Source organism: Diospyros lotus, chromosome 1, assembly GCF_014633365.1.
Source record: "Diospyros lotus cultivar Yz01 chromosome 1, ASM1463336v1, whole genome shotgun sequence".
In the NCBI taxonomy this organism is placed as follows: domain Eukaryota; kingdom Viridiplantae; phylum Streptophyta; class Magnoliopsida; order Ericales; family Ebenaceae; genus Diospyros; species Diospyros lotus.
The window spans coordinates 4,335,678-4,348,545 of record NC_068338.1 but is presented as its reverse complement, the minus strand read 5'-3'; positions in this window follow the sequence as shown (position 1 = coordinate 4,348,545).

Genomic DNA, 12,868 nt, shown 5'->3' with positions numbered 1-12,868 from the left:
TCACATGCAGATGAAACACTCATCGTAAAACTACATCCGGCACCCGCGGTGATCAAAAGAACCACTCCTCATGCAGATATATACCCCGAGAGTTCCAGTCTTACTCATTTAGTTAGAAATAACAAATCTCAACTGAACGAGATAATATAAACACAGTGGAATACTTAATTAATCAAAATGACGAGGCCTACCACCTGCTACACGCAAAATGTTCCCACACCGATATATGCATACAACACTGATACTAACGATTACAACACCGTCGAGGGATCGCTCATACATACAATGTTAAAAATACTAGTGTTTCCAAAATAATACAACAACTATCAAATAAACACCACAGATTCACTGGCCGTCTCCTCGACCTCGCAGCTGTCCCTGACTGGAACGTTGAATGTTCCAGGGGCATAACCCATGTTAGATGATAAACCATCTAAGTGAAGGCATGAAACAGATATACAATGCATAAAGACATACGAGCATGGCATACTATACGACAACATGCAAGACACATCTAACTCGAGATATCACCTTGACATACTTAATCCCTCGAATATCCCACTGTGGCACACGTTCACCTGGTCCAACGTTAATCCCTCGAGTGCACCGTCGTGACACCCGTTCACCTGGTTTAACATTATTCCCTCGAGTGCCCCAGTGTGACACCCGTTCACCTGGATTAACATTGTCCCAATCTCAAGTAGACCCCTTACCGCCCCATATGGACCCAACGATGCAATTAGACTTGACCCTATATGATATGAAAATTTACACGCCATGCACCAATACTTTTAAAAATAAACAGTTAATGCAATATTGACACAACGAATGTAAGTAAATGCCTTGTAAAATAAGCTAAGTCCAGGAGCGTACAAATACTCACAAGAACTCACCAAAAGCACTTTAAGACACTTTCGAGTCAAGGTAAGGCTAAAATCAAACCACTCACCTTAATTCGGAAAAGTCCGGATTTTGCCTCGAAAAACGTGCCACACCTCAAAAATTGTGTAATTCTTCTTCCAATGACCCAATTGATTCCTATTTCACCATTTAAGACCTTTGGAATCAATATTTCTATTTTTCCACAATTTTTCTATTTTTATTTATTTTTCAAACATTTCTATCTTCGGAAATTCATTAAAAATACCTAACATCAATTTTCACAAAATATTTTTCCATGATAATTCTTAAAATAATTTTACCTAAATTCTGAAATTAAAATCAAAGAAAAACCATACCTCACGCGCCACCCAGAGGTCCCGCGAGTGGCTGCCACGCGCCGCCGCACAGTCTTCTTCTCCGGTCGTCTTCTCCGATTCCGGCGATGTCCAATGCCCTAAATTCTTATAGGGGCTTGTAGAGCTCTTCAATGCGACCTCAATGGTGCCCTTAATCGTCGGAAAAAGTGGCCGGAGGTGGGTTTAAAACACAGTTGCAGGTCGCGGTGGCGGCGGTTCGGTTTTCCGGCCAAACTTCCAAAACCCCTCTAAATCTACACCAAACGCTCCCAAATGCTCCAGAAATGATCCTCTCAACCCAAGGAACAAAAGCCCCTTATCCCTCAAGCTCGATTCAAGCAAAAACACAAGAAATTTGAGCGATTTCGTTTTTGAACCCTCGGCCGAAAACCTCCTTTTATACTCGTTTTGGACCCGATTCCCTACCATATCCGGCTCGTCCTTATCCCTTAAGCCCAGATCTCGCCTCTAAACCAATCGAAAAACACCAAATCAAGCGCTAGATCCCTTGAAAAATTCGGCCAAATCGAAAATCTTTTGGCCATTAATTCCGATCACATCAAGGCCATTTTCCGGCCAATGGGAGCTCCCTACGGCCTCGTCGTCGCCTGGAGGCTAGCCTAGAGCCTCCGGGTGACCTGCCCGATGCCCCAGAAGCGGCCGCCGGCGGCCATAGGCGGCCGGTCGGTTTCACACCAAGCAACTTTCAAAAATTGCATTTTAGCCCCCAGCCAACTTTTAATTGAATTTTCTTTTATTTCTTGATACCCCTAGACTATCTAGCACCTTCACCATGACCCTCAGGTTTTATATTTCCTATTTCCCTTTGGAATTTCTGAAAAACTTGTCATCTTGATCTCCCTCGGGCAGTTTACAAAAATTGCACTTTTGCCCGGATGCTCCTAATTGCGTGCTTTTGACTTCAATCCTTTGAAAGTCCCTTGATTGTGTTGAGTATTGCTTATTTGAACCATTTTGACCTTTGTTGATCTACTTGACACAGTCCCTCGCCTTCTGTTTATGTTAGCATATTGCACTTAGGCCCGAAACTATTGTAAATTTCATTTTGATCCCATAACTTCCAAAACTTCTCCTGATATTTAATACTGGGTATTACATTTAGACAAGGGATTTACGACGTTGTTATCTGTCGACACTTTCTCTATATATGTCACCTCGGTAGATAATCTCCATTATCAAATAGTGATGCCGTAATACAAATTTGGTTCATTAATGAGACTGTGGTTCCTTCATTTACGTGATGACTCCATTGTTGTCCCAATAACTATTATTGATCAACAATGTTGGACACCACTTTAAGTTCATCAATGAACTTACGGATCCATACAACCTCCTAAGTTGCTTCGAAGGCTACTATGTATTCAGCTTCAGTTGTTGAATCTACTACTATCTCTTATTGGAACTCTTCTAACTCATGGCCCTGCCATATAGGCAGAATATGAATCTCAATTGTACGTGATTCAAAATCATCATAGTCAGATTGGAAACTGGCATCCGTGAACCGCTTCACAACATGCTCTCCTTCTCCATATTCCAAGAACATCTCTTCAATCCTTCTCAAGTACTTAAGGATGTTCTTAACTGCAATCCAGTGTTTCTCACCTGGATTAGCTTGACATCTACTACATATGCTCAAAGCATATGCGACATCAAGCCTCATACATAACATGGCATACATGATCGAGCCAATAGCCAAGGCATATGGTGCTCGACTTATCTTTCTCATCTTGTGTCTTTGGACACATAGCCTTGGAGAGATGTATTCCATGTGACATGGAAAGATTTCCCTCCTAGAATCTTCCATGCTAAACCTCTTTAGCACCTTGTCAATGTACACGCTTTGGGAGAGTGCTAGCAACCTCCTGTATCTATCATGAAACAGTGGCCAGCACGCTAACAAGACATGATAATCAAACAGTAACTAGCATGCGTGATGACATGAAAAGGGTAGTAGAAGAAATGCTTGAATGGAAAAAGTTAATTCCCACAACGGAGGAGCACCAGCGCAGAAAATGCCCCTTTATTGCAGATATATTGGAAAGGCCTTTGCCCTGAAAATTTAAAATGCCGCAAATCACCCCTACTCAGGAAAAGACGATCCGTACAATCATGTTCAAAATTATGAGTCACTGATGATATTGCATGTGTAAGGACCCATAAGAGGGTTTAGTATTTATTTAGTATTGATTAATTTATTTCATTAATTTTCAGTTTAAGATATTGTGAGTTAATTACTTAATGTGGTAATTGAGATTTTATTTGAGAAAATAATATTTAAATAGCATTAGATTCTTATTAAATTGTGAGGATTGAATATAAAGACATGGCAGTCTTTTAGAGGTTTGTTAATTAGAATTAAATTATTTAATTAAGAGTTATTATGTTGGAAGAATCCTTGCGAGAAGAGGGATTAAATTATAGTCTCCTAATTACTAAAGGAGTGTGAGTTATGGGATTTAGGGTCGTATTTCCTACTTATATATACATATATATAAGCCTTTAAACTCTAGCATAGAGTCACGCCGTGAAGAACAAAGAAAACAAATTGAAGAAGCCTAGAGTTCATCCAAGTTCCATCCGTTGGTCTTCATCGGTTGATTGATCAAATCAAAAGGCAAGTTCTTCTCCTTGTAAATCATTCTTACGGGAGCATGTGTAGCAATCAAACTCAACTTTTGTAGGATCTATATTGAATTGTAGATCAGTTTTTACATACATATATATCAGCGTAACAGTGTGCATGATCAGATTATTCATTGGATCTTTATCTTTGATTCTTCAAGTTTTAATCCGTTGTTCATTCATATGATTGTTTCTTACCAATTGGGACTTGTTTTCCCAAGATTTCTTTCGGAATGGTGTTGTTATTTAGCTTTAAATTGAATCCATGGCATCTCTGTCCGTGTCTCGTTTCTGGGTTTGGAAGATGAAGGTATCCCGATACAAGAATTCAGTATTCGGATACCCAGCATTCCAGAATGTTTTTGTTCTCTTGCGGGCCAATTTTGACCTTGATGGAGCCCGAATCTCAGAAACTTCAAAACATAAAAGTTGTAGATATTCCTCTTTTCTTTCCATATCAATTTGAATCAGCTCAATCTGAGTTCATAAGAGAGTGTTTTGGCCAAAATACGAAAGGGTATCAATCTATCCACCCAGCATTCCAGAAAGTTTTTGTTCTCTTACGGGCCAATTTTGACCTTGATGGAGCCCGAATCTCGAAAACTTCAAAACATAAAAGTTGTAGGTATTCCTATTTTATTTCCACAAAAATTTAAATCAGTTAAATCGGAGTTGAGAAGAGAGAGTTATGTCAAAAATACGAAAGGGTATCAATCTGTTCCGAATTCCGTGTTTTCTTAAAGTTGTCTCTTTGAGTTTTGTTCTTTTGCGGGCCAATTTTGACCTTGATGGAGCCCGAATCTAGAAAAAATCAAAAGTTTAAAGTTTTAGGTCTTCCTCTCGTATTTCAATAGAAATTTGAATCAGATCAATCGGAGTTCAGAACAGAGAGTTATGGCAAAAATACAAAAGGGTATCAATCTGTCCACTCAGCATTCCAGAAAGCTTTTGTTCTCTTGCGGGCCAATTTGGACCTTTATGGAGCCTGAATCTCGCAAAATGTAAAACATGAAAGTTGTATTTCTTTCTCTTTTCTTTCCATATCAATTTGAATTAGCTCAATCGGAGTTCAGAGCAGAGAGTTATGGCTAAAATACGAGAGGCTAATAATCTGTCCTGAATTTCATGTTTTCTTAAAGTTGTCTCTTTTAGTATCCGAAAGCCTTTATCCTAGATTATCCAAATACCCTTCAGAGTATCCGTATGCCTTTTTTCTAGTATCCGGATGGGTCTCCTTAGAATTTCAAGTAGGCTTCGAGAAAGTCCAATTCAAGTTTAACTTCGATAAAATAGTCAATACACCTATTGAATTTAAATGCCAGATTATATTGAGCTAATCATGCCCATGCCATAATACATAGTTCATGGAATCTTTGTATTCTAATACATTGAAGATTAGATTACATGTTTAGTATATTATTATGACATGGTCAGCATTATTTGTGAGATTATGTGCATACATTTTTGGTATGAACATTTGGCACGATTTTAGATGGAGCACTACATATTGTGTGCCAGCATATATATGTGCACAACATTGCATTAAGCACGCCAGGCGGCTTGTCCGCGGGGATCCCACCAGTTTAGTTTTTAGTTTTGTTTTGCTCGCCTATTGTCGACCAGGGAGCCAGGGGCATATTGTCCATAGTATGTGCTTACAGTTTTTGTGTATGCAGGATTCAGATCAGCCAGGTATGTATTAAAGTTATGTGGGCCTACGTGCCAAAGCTGCATACCTGCATTTATTTTACAGTTTATGTGCATTACATCTTATAATGCCATTGATCAGATGTTGGAGAGGTTGGCTGGTAAGTCACACTATTGTTTCCTTGACAGTTTTTCTGGATACTTTCAGATTTGCATAGCCCCAGAGGATCAAGAGAAGACCACCTTCACCTGCCCCTTTGGCACATTCGCTTATAGGAGAATGCCTTTCGGTCTATGTAATGCTCCAGGTACCTTTCAGCGATGCATGGTAAGTATATTTTCAGATTTTCTAGAACATTGCATGGAAGTGTTCATGGATGATTTTTCAGTTTATGGCACTTCTTTTGATGATTGCTTGGTTAGCTTGGGTAGAGTCCTAGAGAGATGCATTGAAAAGAACCTTGTTTTAAATTTTGAAAAATGTCATTTCATGGTAGAACAAGGAATTGTTTTAGGGCATGTTCTGTCTAAGAAGGGTATAGAAGTGGATCGGTCTAAGGTTGATGTTATTGCTTCATTGCCTTACCCCACCTCTGTGAGGGAGGTGCGTTCTTTCCTTGGCCATGCAGGATTTTACAGGAGGTTCATCAAGGATTTCAGCAAGATTTCACTTCCACTTTCCCACCTTCTCCAGAAAGAAGTGACCTTCCACTTTGATGAGCAGTGCAAGCGGGCATTTGAGGAACTGAAGAGTCGATTGATTTCTCCACCCATCATACAGCCACCCAACTGGGAGTTGCCCTTCGAGTTGATGTGCGACGCCTCTAACTTTGCAGTGGGTGCCATCCTTTCCCAGCGTGTGGAGAAGAAGTCACATGTCATTGCCTATGCCTCGCGCACCTTGGATGCTGCTCAAGCAAACTACACCACGACTGAGAAGGAGCTTTTAGCTATTATGTTTGCTTTAGATAAATTTCGCTCCTATCTTCTGGGTTCTAATGTTGTCGTGTTTTCTGACCATGCAGCCTTGAAATACCTATTGAAGAAGCCCGATGCTAAGCCTAGGTTGATACGGTGGATGCTCCTACTTCAGGAGTTCAATGTTGAGATAAAAGATAAGAGTGGGGCTGAGAACCTAGTAGTTGATCATTTGAGCAGGGTCCCTTCTTCTTCAGATTCCACAGTCATGGACTCCCAACCTATCAGGGATGATTTCCCAGATGAGTTATTATACCACATTCACGGTGTTGAGCCCTGGTATGCTGATTTGGTAAATTATTTAGTTGCTTCTGAATTACCTGCATATTTTAAGAAGGAACAGCTAAATAAATTTAAGAGTCAGGCTCGGTATTATGTGTGGGATGATCCCTATCTGTGGCGCATGTGTAGTGACCAGGTCATCAGGAGATGTGTGCCTAACCTTGAGTTTGCATCTGTCTTAAATTTTTATCACACACTTGCATGTGGTGGTCACTTTGGTCCCCAACGTACAGCTAGGAAAGTCCTAGATTCTGGATTATATTGGCCTTCACTCTTTAAGGATTCATATGAGTTCCGTAAGAATTGCACACGTTGCCAACACACGGGCACTATATCACGTAGGAATGAAATGCCTCAACAACCCTTATTATTTTGTGAAATCTTTGATGTTTGGGGCATTGACTTCATGGGTCCATTTCCTGTGTCATTTGGTTATGTGTACATTCTGTTAGCTGTGGATTATGTTTCTAAGTGGGTGGAAGCTAAAGCCACTAGGACTGATGATGCTTCTGTGGTTGCAGATTTTGTTCGTTCTCACATCTTTTGCAGGTTTGGCATGCCTAGGGCCATCATCAGCGACCAAGGATCCCACTTTTGCAATAGAAAGATGGACACCCTACTTTGTAAGTATGGGGTAATACACAAAGTGGCGACTCCTTATCATCCACAGACTAATGGGCAAGCTGAAGTCTCAAATAGGGAGATCAAGCAGATTTTGGAGAAGACTGTCCAGCCCAATAGGAAAGACTGGAGCCAGAGATTAGAAGATGCGCTATGGGCCTACCGCACTGCCTACAAAACCCCCATCGGCATGTCCCCCTACCGGTTAGTTTTTGGAAAAGCGTGTCACTTGCCGGTGGAAGTGGAGCATAAGGCGTATTGGGCGGTGAAGCAATGCAATATGGACATTAGTCAAGCGGGGTCCCAAAGAAAGCTCCAACTTCAAGAGCTTAAGGAGATTAGGATGGACGCATATGAGAACTCACGCATCTACAAGGAGAAGACCAAGGCTGTGCATGACAAGCTTATTGTGAGGAAGACATTCGAAGTTGGCCAGAAAGTTCTGCTATACAATTCCCGTCTCAAGTTGATGCCCGGTAAGTTACGTTCTCGTTGGACTGGTCCTTTCATAGTTATTCATGTTTTTCCCTTTGGTGCAGTTGCAATCAAGGACGAGTCCAATGCAAAGCAATTCACAGTGAACGGGCAGCGGCTTAAGCCGTTCTACGAGAGCTTTCAGGAGCATATTGTGGAGGAGCTGCATCTCCTCAATCCCACCTCCATTCGATACATCAGGCTGTTTCTCTCTCCCTAATATTTTACATTTACTTGTCCTATTTTTTATTGGAATTGCATGTTTACATTGAGGGCAATGTAAAGTCTAAGTATGGGGGGGCAACATTCTTATTTTAGCAGCATTTTCTTTATCCTTTCATATTTCTTTTTCCTTGGGTCTAGTTGAGTCTGTTTTGCGTGGAAATGCAAGTTAAGCAATTAAGTCTAAAAGGACCCAGATAAAACACTCAAACAAGAACACAAAACAAACAGAAAATAGGGTCGGTCCTCTATGTTTTTAGAAGAAAAACTTGGCTCCCCGGCAACGGCGCCAAAATTCTGACCGGCTGTCGAGCCACTCCAGAATTAGAGATCTATGTATGTATCTCTTCTCTAGTTTGCAGCAAAGTGCACCCTAGGTCATCTCTCACAAGGAGCCTCACTTTCCTCTACAAACAAGGAGAACCAATTATAAAGAACAGTTTGTTTAGGGGGGGGTTTCGACAGAAAACTAATTAACAAACAGAAAGACAAGAATGGATGAAAAAATCAGTAAAAGAAATGCAACCGGCTGTGTATTTGTCCCCTCTATGAAATCTTCCTCGTCCACTCTATAAATCTTAGCTTGTTAAATGTTTTAATCTCTGGATATCAAACTTAAAGCATCCCCAACAACCGTCCAAGGATTAGAATGATTGGAATAACAAAATGAATATAGAAACCTCTTATAAACAAAATGCAACCATCCACTCTCTATTCAACCTATCCGGACCTATGCAAGAACAACCGTTCAAGCACATAATATTCATTTTCGAGATGTTATACCAACCAGCTATAACATTCTGTTCTCTTAAGCATTTAACAGAAAATGAAACCAAGCAAATTCACACAAACCTGCCATGAACTCCATGCATTCACAAATCTGCTCAAACTAAACCAAATGGAAATGAATAAGAAACAAACAACAAACCAGGTTTTTGTAGCTCATCCGGGATTCAGATTCCACATGGATTCAAGATACACAACCGGTTACAAATGCTCTAGCCTATCATTACAGCAAGGAAGACAAAATGGAACAAAATGAAGAAAACAGAAAAAATGCTAGAACAACAAAAACGGCCAAAGAATCCTCTCTCTTTTCTCTCCTCCCCTCTATGAAATAAGTGCTAAGAGGCCTTAAATACATGGCTAAGAAATGAAGAGCTAGGAAGGCTAGGGTTGGATCTAGCCCGACAGAAAATAAGTGAGCCCAAAAACGGCAAAATTAAGCAGCCCAAGTATGCTCCTTGAAAGTGAGCCCAAGCTCCTTTAGTTGAGCCACTTCTCTAGCCCATCCAATATTCCCTAAAGCCTGGATCCATAGAAGTAAGATAGAAAATAGTGTAAGGATGGTTTAAAGTATAATAAAATAGAAACAATGAAAGATTAGCAAAAATTACTTCAAATGGCCTAATAAGACTGAGGTGAAATGCCAAAATATAGCATAAATATGCATGCTATCAGCCATCCAGTGATTATTATATCTCTTAGTATAAGTTCAATAAGTTTTAATCAGTATCGATATTTCTCGATTCAGGTTCAGTTTTTCCTTTCCAGTTTATTACTTGCTGAGCTTTGTAGCTCACCTTATACTTTTCACCATTCCAGGTCCTAGCGGGGGAGTACCAGATATAGGGCCTAGCAGCAGTGTCCAGTAGTGTGTGTACATGGAGCCACTCAAGACCAAAGATGTCTGGGAGTTATTAGTTTATTAGTTAGCGTTTGATCAGTTTAGGTTTATTTTATATTCCAGTTTAGGGATTTCCCTTAGATGCAGTTTATGATTTCAGTTTTTGTTGACTCAGAGTTTTATTACAGTTAATTGACATATACAGTATTGGTATCAGAATTCAGTTTATCAGTCAGTTTATTTTCTTTTTCCCGTAGCACCTTTTCTCAGGCAGATCTAGGAAAGGGGTGTTACAGCGTTGGTATCAGAGCCGTGTTTTGAGGAGTCTCCAGTACACACATAGGATGTTGGGTAGAGTTAGGACTTGTGTCCGTCAATTAGATAAGTTAGCCCAATTTGCAATATTCTAACCCTAAGTGGTGATGCAGAAAGATGAGTAATAAAGGTAGATGACCCCGTACTCACAGTTAAGCTGCTTCTATGGAAGACGAGGTTTCAGTGTCCACACTAGGCTCACCGGGATAGTCTAGTCATGATCTACGACAGGGAATGACCGAGATGTGAAGTATGTTAGCAGGATTGATGAGGGTAATAGATACCCTAGTTACTAATTAGGCAAGGACAAGTTCCCCAAGAAGTAGGAGGTAGTAGAGGCGATAAGTCAGTCGCTCCAACAACTCTAGTTGTGGAGGCAGATATAGGGAGTCAGCTATTAAAGGATTTCATGGCCTTCCAACCATCAGCATTCCATGGAGGCACAGATGCAGCAGCAGTTGAGAATTAGATACTATTGATTGTACAGACGATCGCCGAGTGCGACTTAGCACATTCTTATTTAGAGGCTAAGCTGAGAGATGGTGGGAGACTGCTGATTGGGGCTGTCGAACACCAATAGATTAGTTGAATAAGAATTTTGATTTGCAGCAAGGGTGCAACCCAAAGTCGTCTCCCAATGAACCTCAAGCGTATCTGTCAAAACAAGGCTAAACGGGGGGGAAAGTTTTTGATAAAAAACAGAAAACTAAACAAGCAAGAACACAAGAAATCGAGATGCAATCAATTGCAAACCAACCTTCTATCCCAGTTTTCATCGCCTTCTCAATAAACAATTTGTTTAGTTTTAATCCTCAAATCAGAAATCACAAAAATCCTTTAACAACCGCCAAAGATTGGAAAGAAAACCGATAAAAAGATTTCAGAAACCTCTTAGTTCAATCTATCAGTTTTGATTCCCCTTATTGCACAGATTCGAGACTGATTGTTCTTGCTTCTAGTTAAAGCCTCAACCGAGCACAAAAACCTTGGATTCTCAAACAAAGACAATGCATGCATTCATCCAACCGGCATCAACACATACACAGATTTAAGAGAGAACAGAAACAAGAGAACAATAGAGTTAAAACTAAAAACTAGATTTCCATTAAAACCAAATACTCAAACCGGGAACAAGGATGCTATTGCAACTGATTACAGAATCCTTAGCCCTCCATCTTGACAAGAACAATGGGGAGAAGGAAAGCTGGCTACTGTTCACGCCCTTTGAAAGAATTCTCTCAAAATCGGCCACTTAAGGTGCTTAAGTAGAGCTTAAGGATGAAACCCTAGGTTACTGCCACTTCACAGCCTATTTCGGATAGGTTAACGTGCGGACTGGGCTTCGGACTCTTCATAAGAATTGTAGATCAGGAAGATTAGATGAATTTGGGCTTTTGAATCACTTGATTTGGATATCGGACGCCCAAGATATGGCCTTTTAAAGAATCAGCATCTGTGCATCTTTCCTAATTTGACCCAACTTCCTAGCCCCGACTTTGAAGTGCTGTTTGAAGGCCCAAAAGGACTCAGATTTGGACAAACCATACCATTACAGAAATCCCTAGAAGTCCTCTACAATATCTATGAAGACATCATCTTCATTCTGGAACTTTATCTTGGCCAAAATACTGAAGGAAGTGCAGGAGGTTAAATCTGCTAAAATTGCCCTTACTTCTCTTTCTCCAATTTCCAAGATATCTCATTGCCATCAAGACGTTTCATGCCCCATATCATGCTCCCATAGCCCTAAACCTGGAAAAATAAAGTAAAATAGTGTGAAGCCCAATTCCTATAAAATAAAACCAAGATGAATAAAAAGGACACAACTAATGTGCAAAAAAGACTAAATTTGAGGGCTAAATAATATGAGAATATGTGTTCTATCAACTGCCCGCCAGAAGATTGGTAATTAAGAACCCACATGGGTCGAACTTTAGCAAGTGTTCAATGACGTTTATTATTCAGCATGGGTTAAGGACCAAAAAGTTTTTGAGTTGGTGTAAGGTACCAAGACAGTGGCCCAATATTAGGCAGAGTTTACAGCCTTGACTAGATAGACCTCAGAGTTGGTGTCCACTGAAGCTAAAAAGGCTGTTAAATTTCAGAGAGGATTGCATGCTGTAATATCCGGTATTACATGGTATTGAGAATAAATAAATTTGGATTATTTTGTTAGGACCTCGGGTGGTCCGGAAAGCCCAAGGGTCAATCTCGATAAATTAATGAATAAAATTCCTGAGCTGGCAACTGAGAGTGCCTCGGGACTTGGATGTCCAGGGAAGAGGGCAAGGGATTGGTGAGCGTCTCGAGATGAGGATAGTGACGCGGGAAGCGGTCCGATCGGGAATAATTTTTGGAATAAATTTTGTATAAGCCCAAGTGAGTGCTAATACCGAATAGTCGGAGGGGACCTCCTGGAAGCTGAGGGGACCTTAGGGGTGGTTCAGTTTTGCGAGTAAGGCAACCCTGGAGTGTTTTCGGGTCAAATTAAGGTCCCGAGTAGGCGCAGGGACGAAATCGATAATTCTGAGTAAAAGCCAGAAATTAATTTTTGAAGAAATCAAAATTTTAAGTGGCTTAAGAGTAATTAATTTAGATCTTAGAGGGCCCAATCGATATTGTTAAATTCCTAAGTGGAATTAATAAGAGTTGGAGGGGCTAATATGTAATTAATATATGTATATACATATATATGTGTATGAAGCTTGGAGGCCAAGCGTGTAACAGTGGCATTTTTCTTTAAAAATTTGAAATGGCAGAGGAAAGCTCGGGAGGGAGGAGCCGAGATCGAGAGAGTGAGATCGAGAGAGAGAGAGTGAGA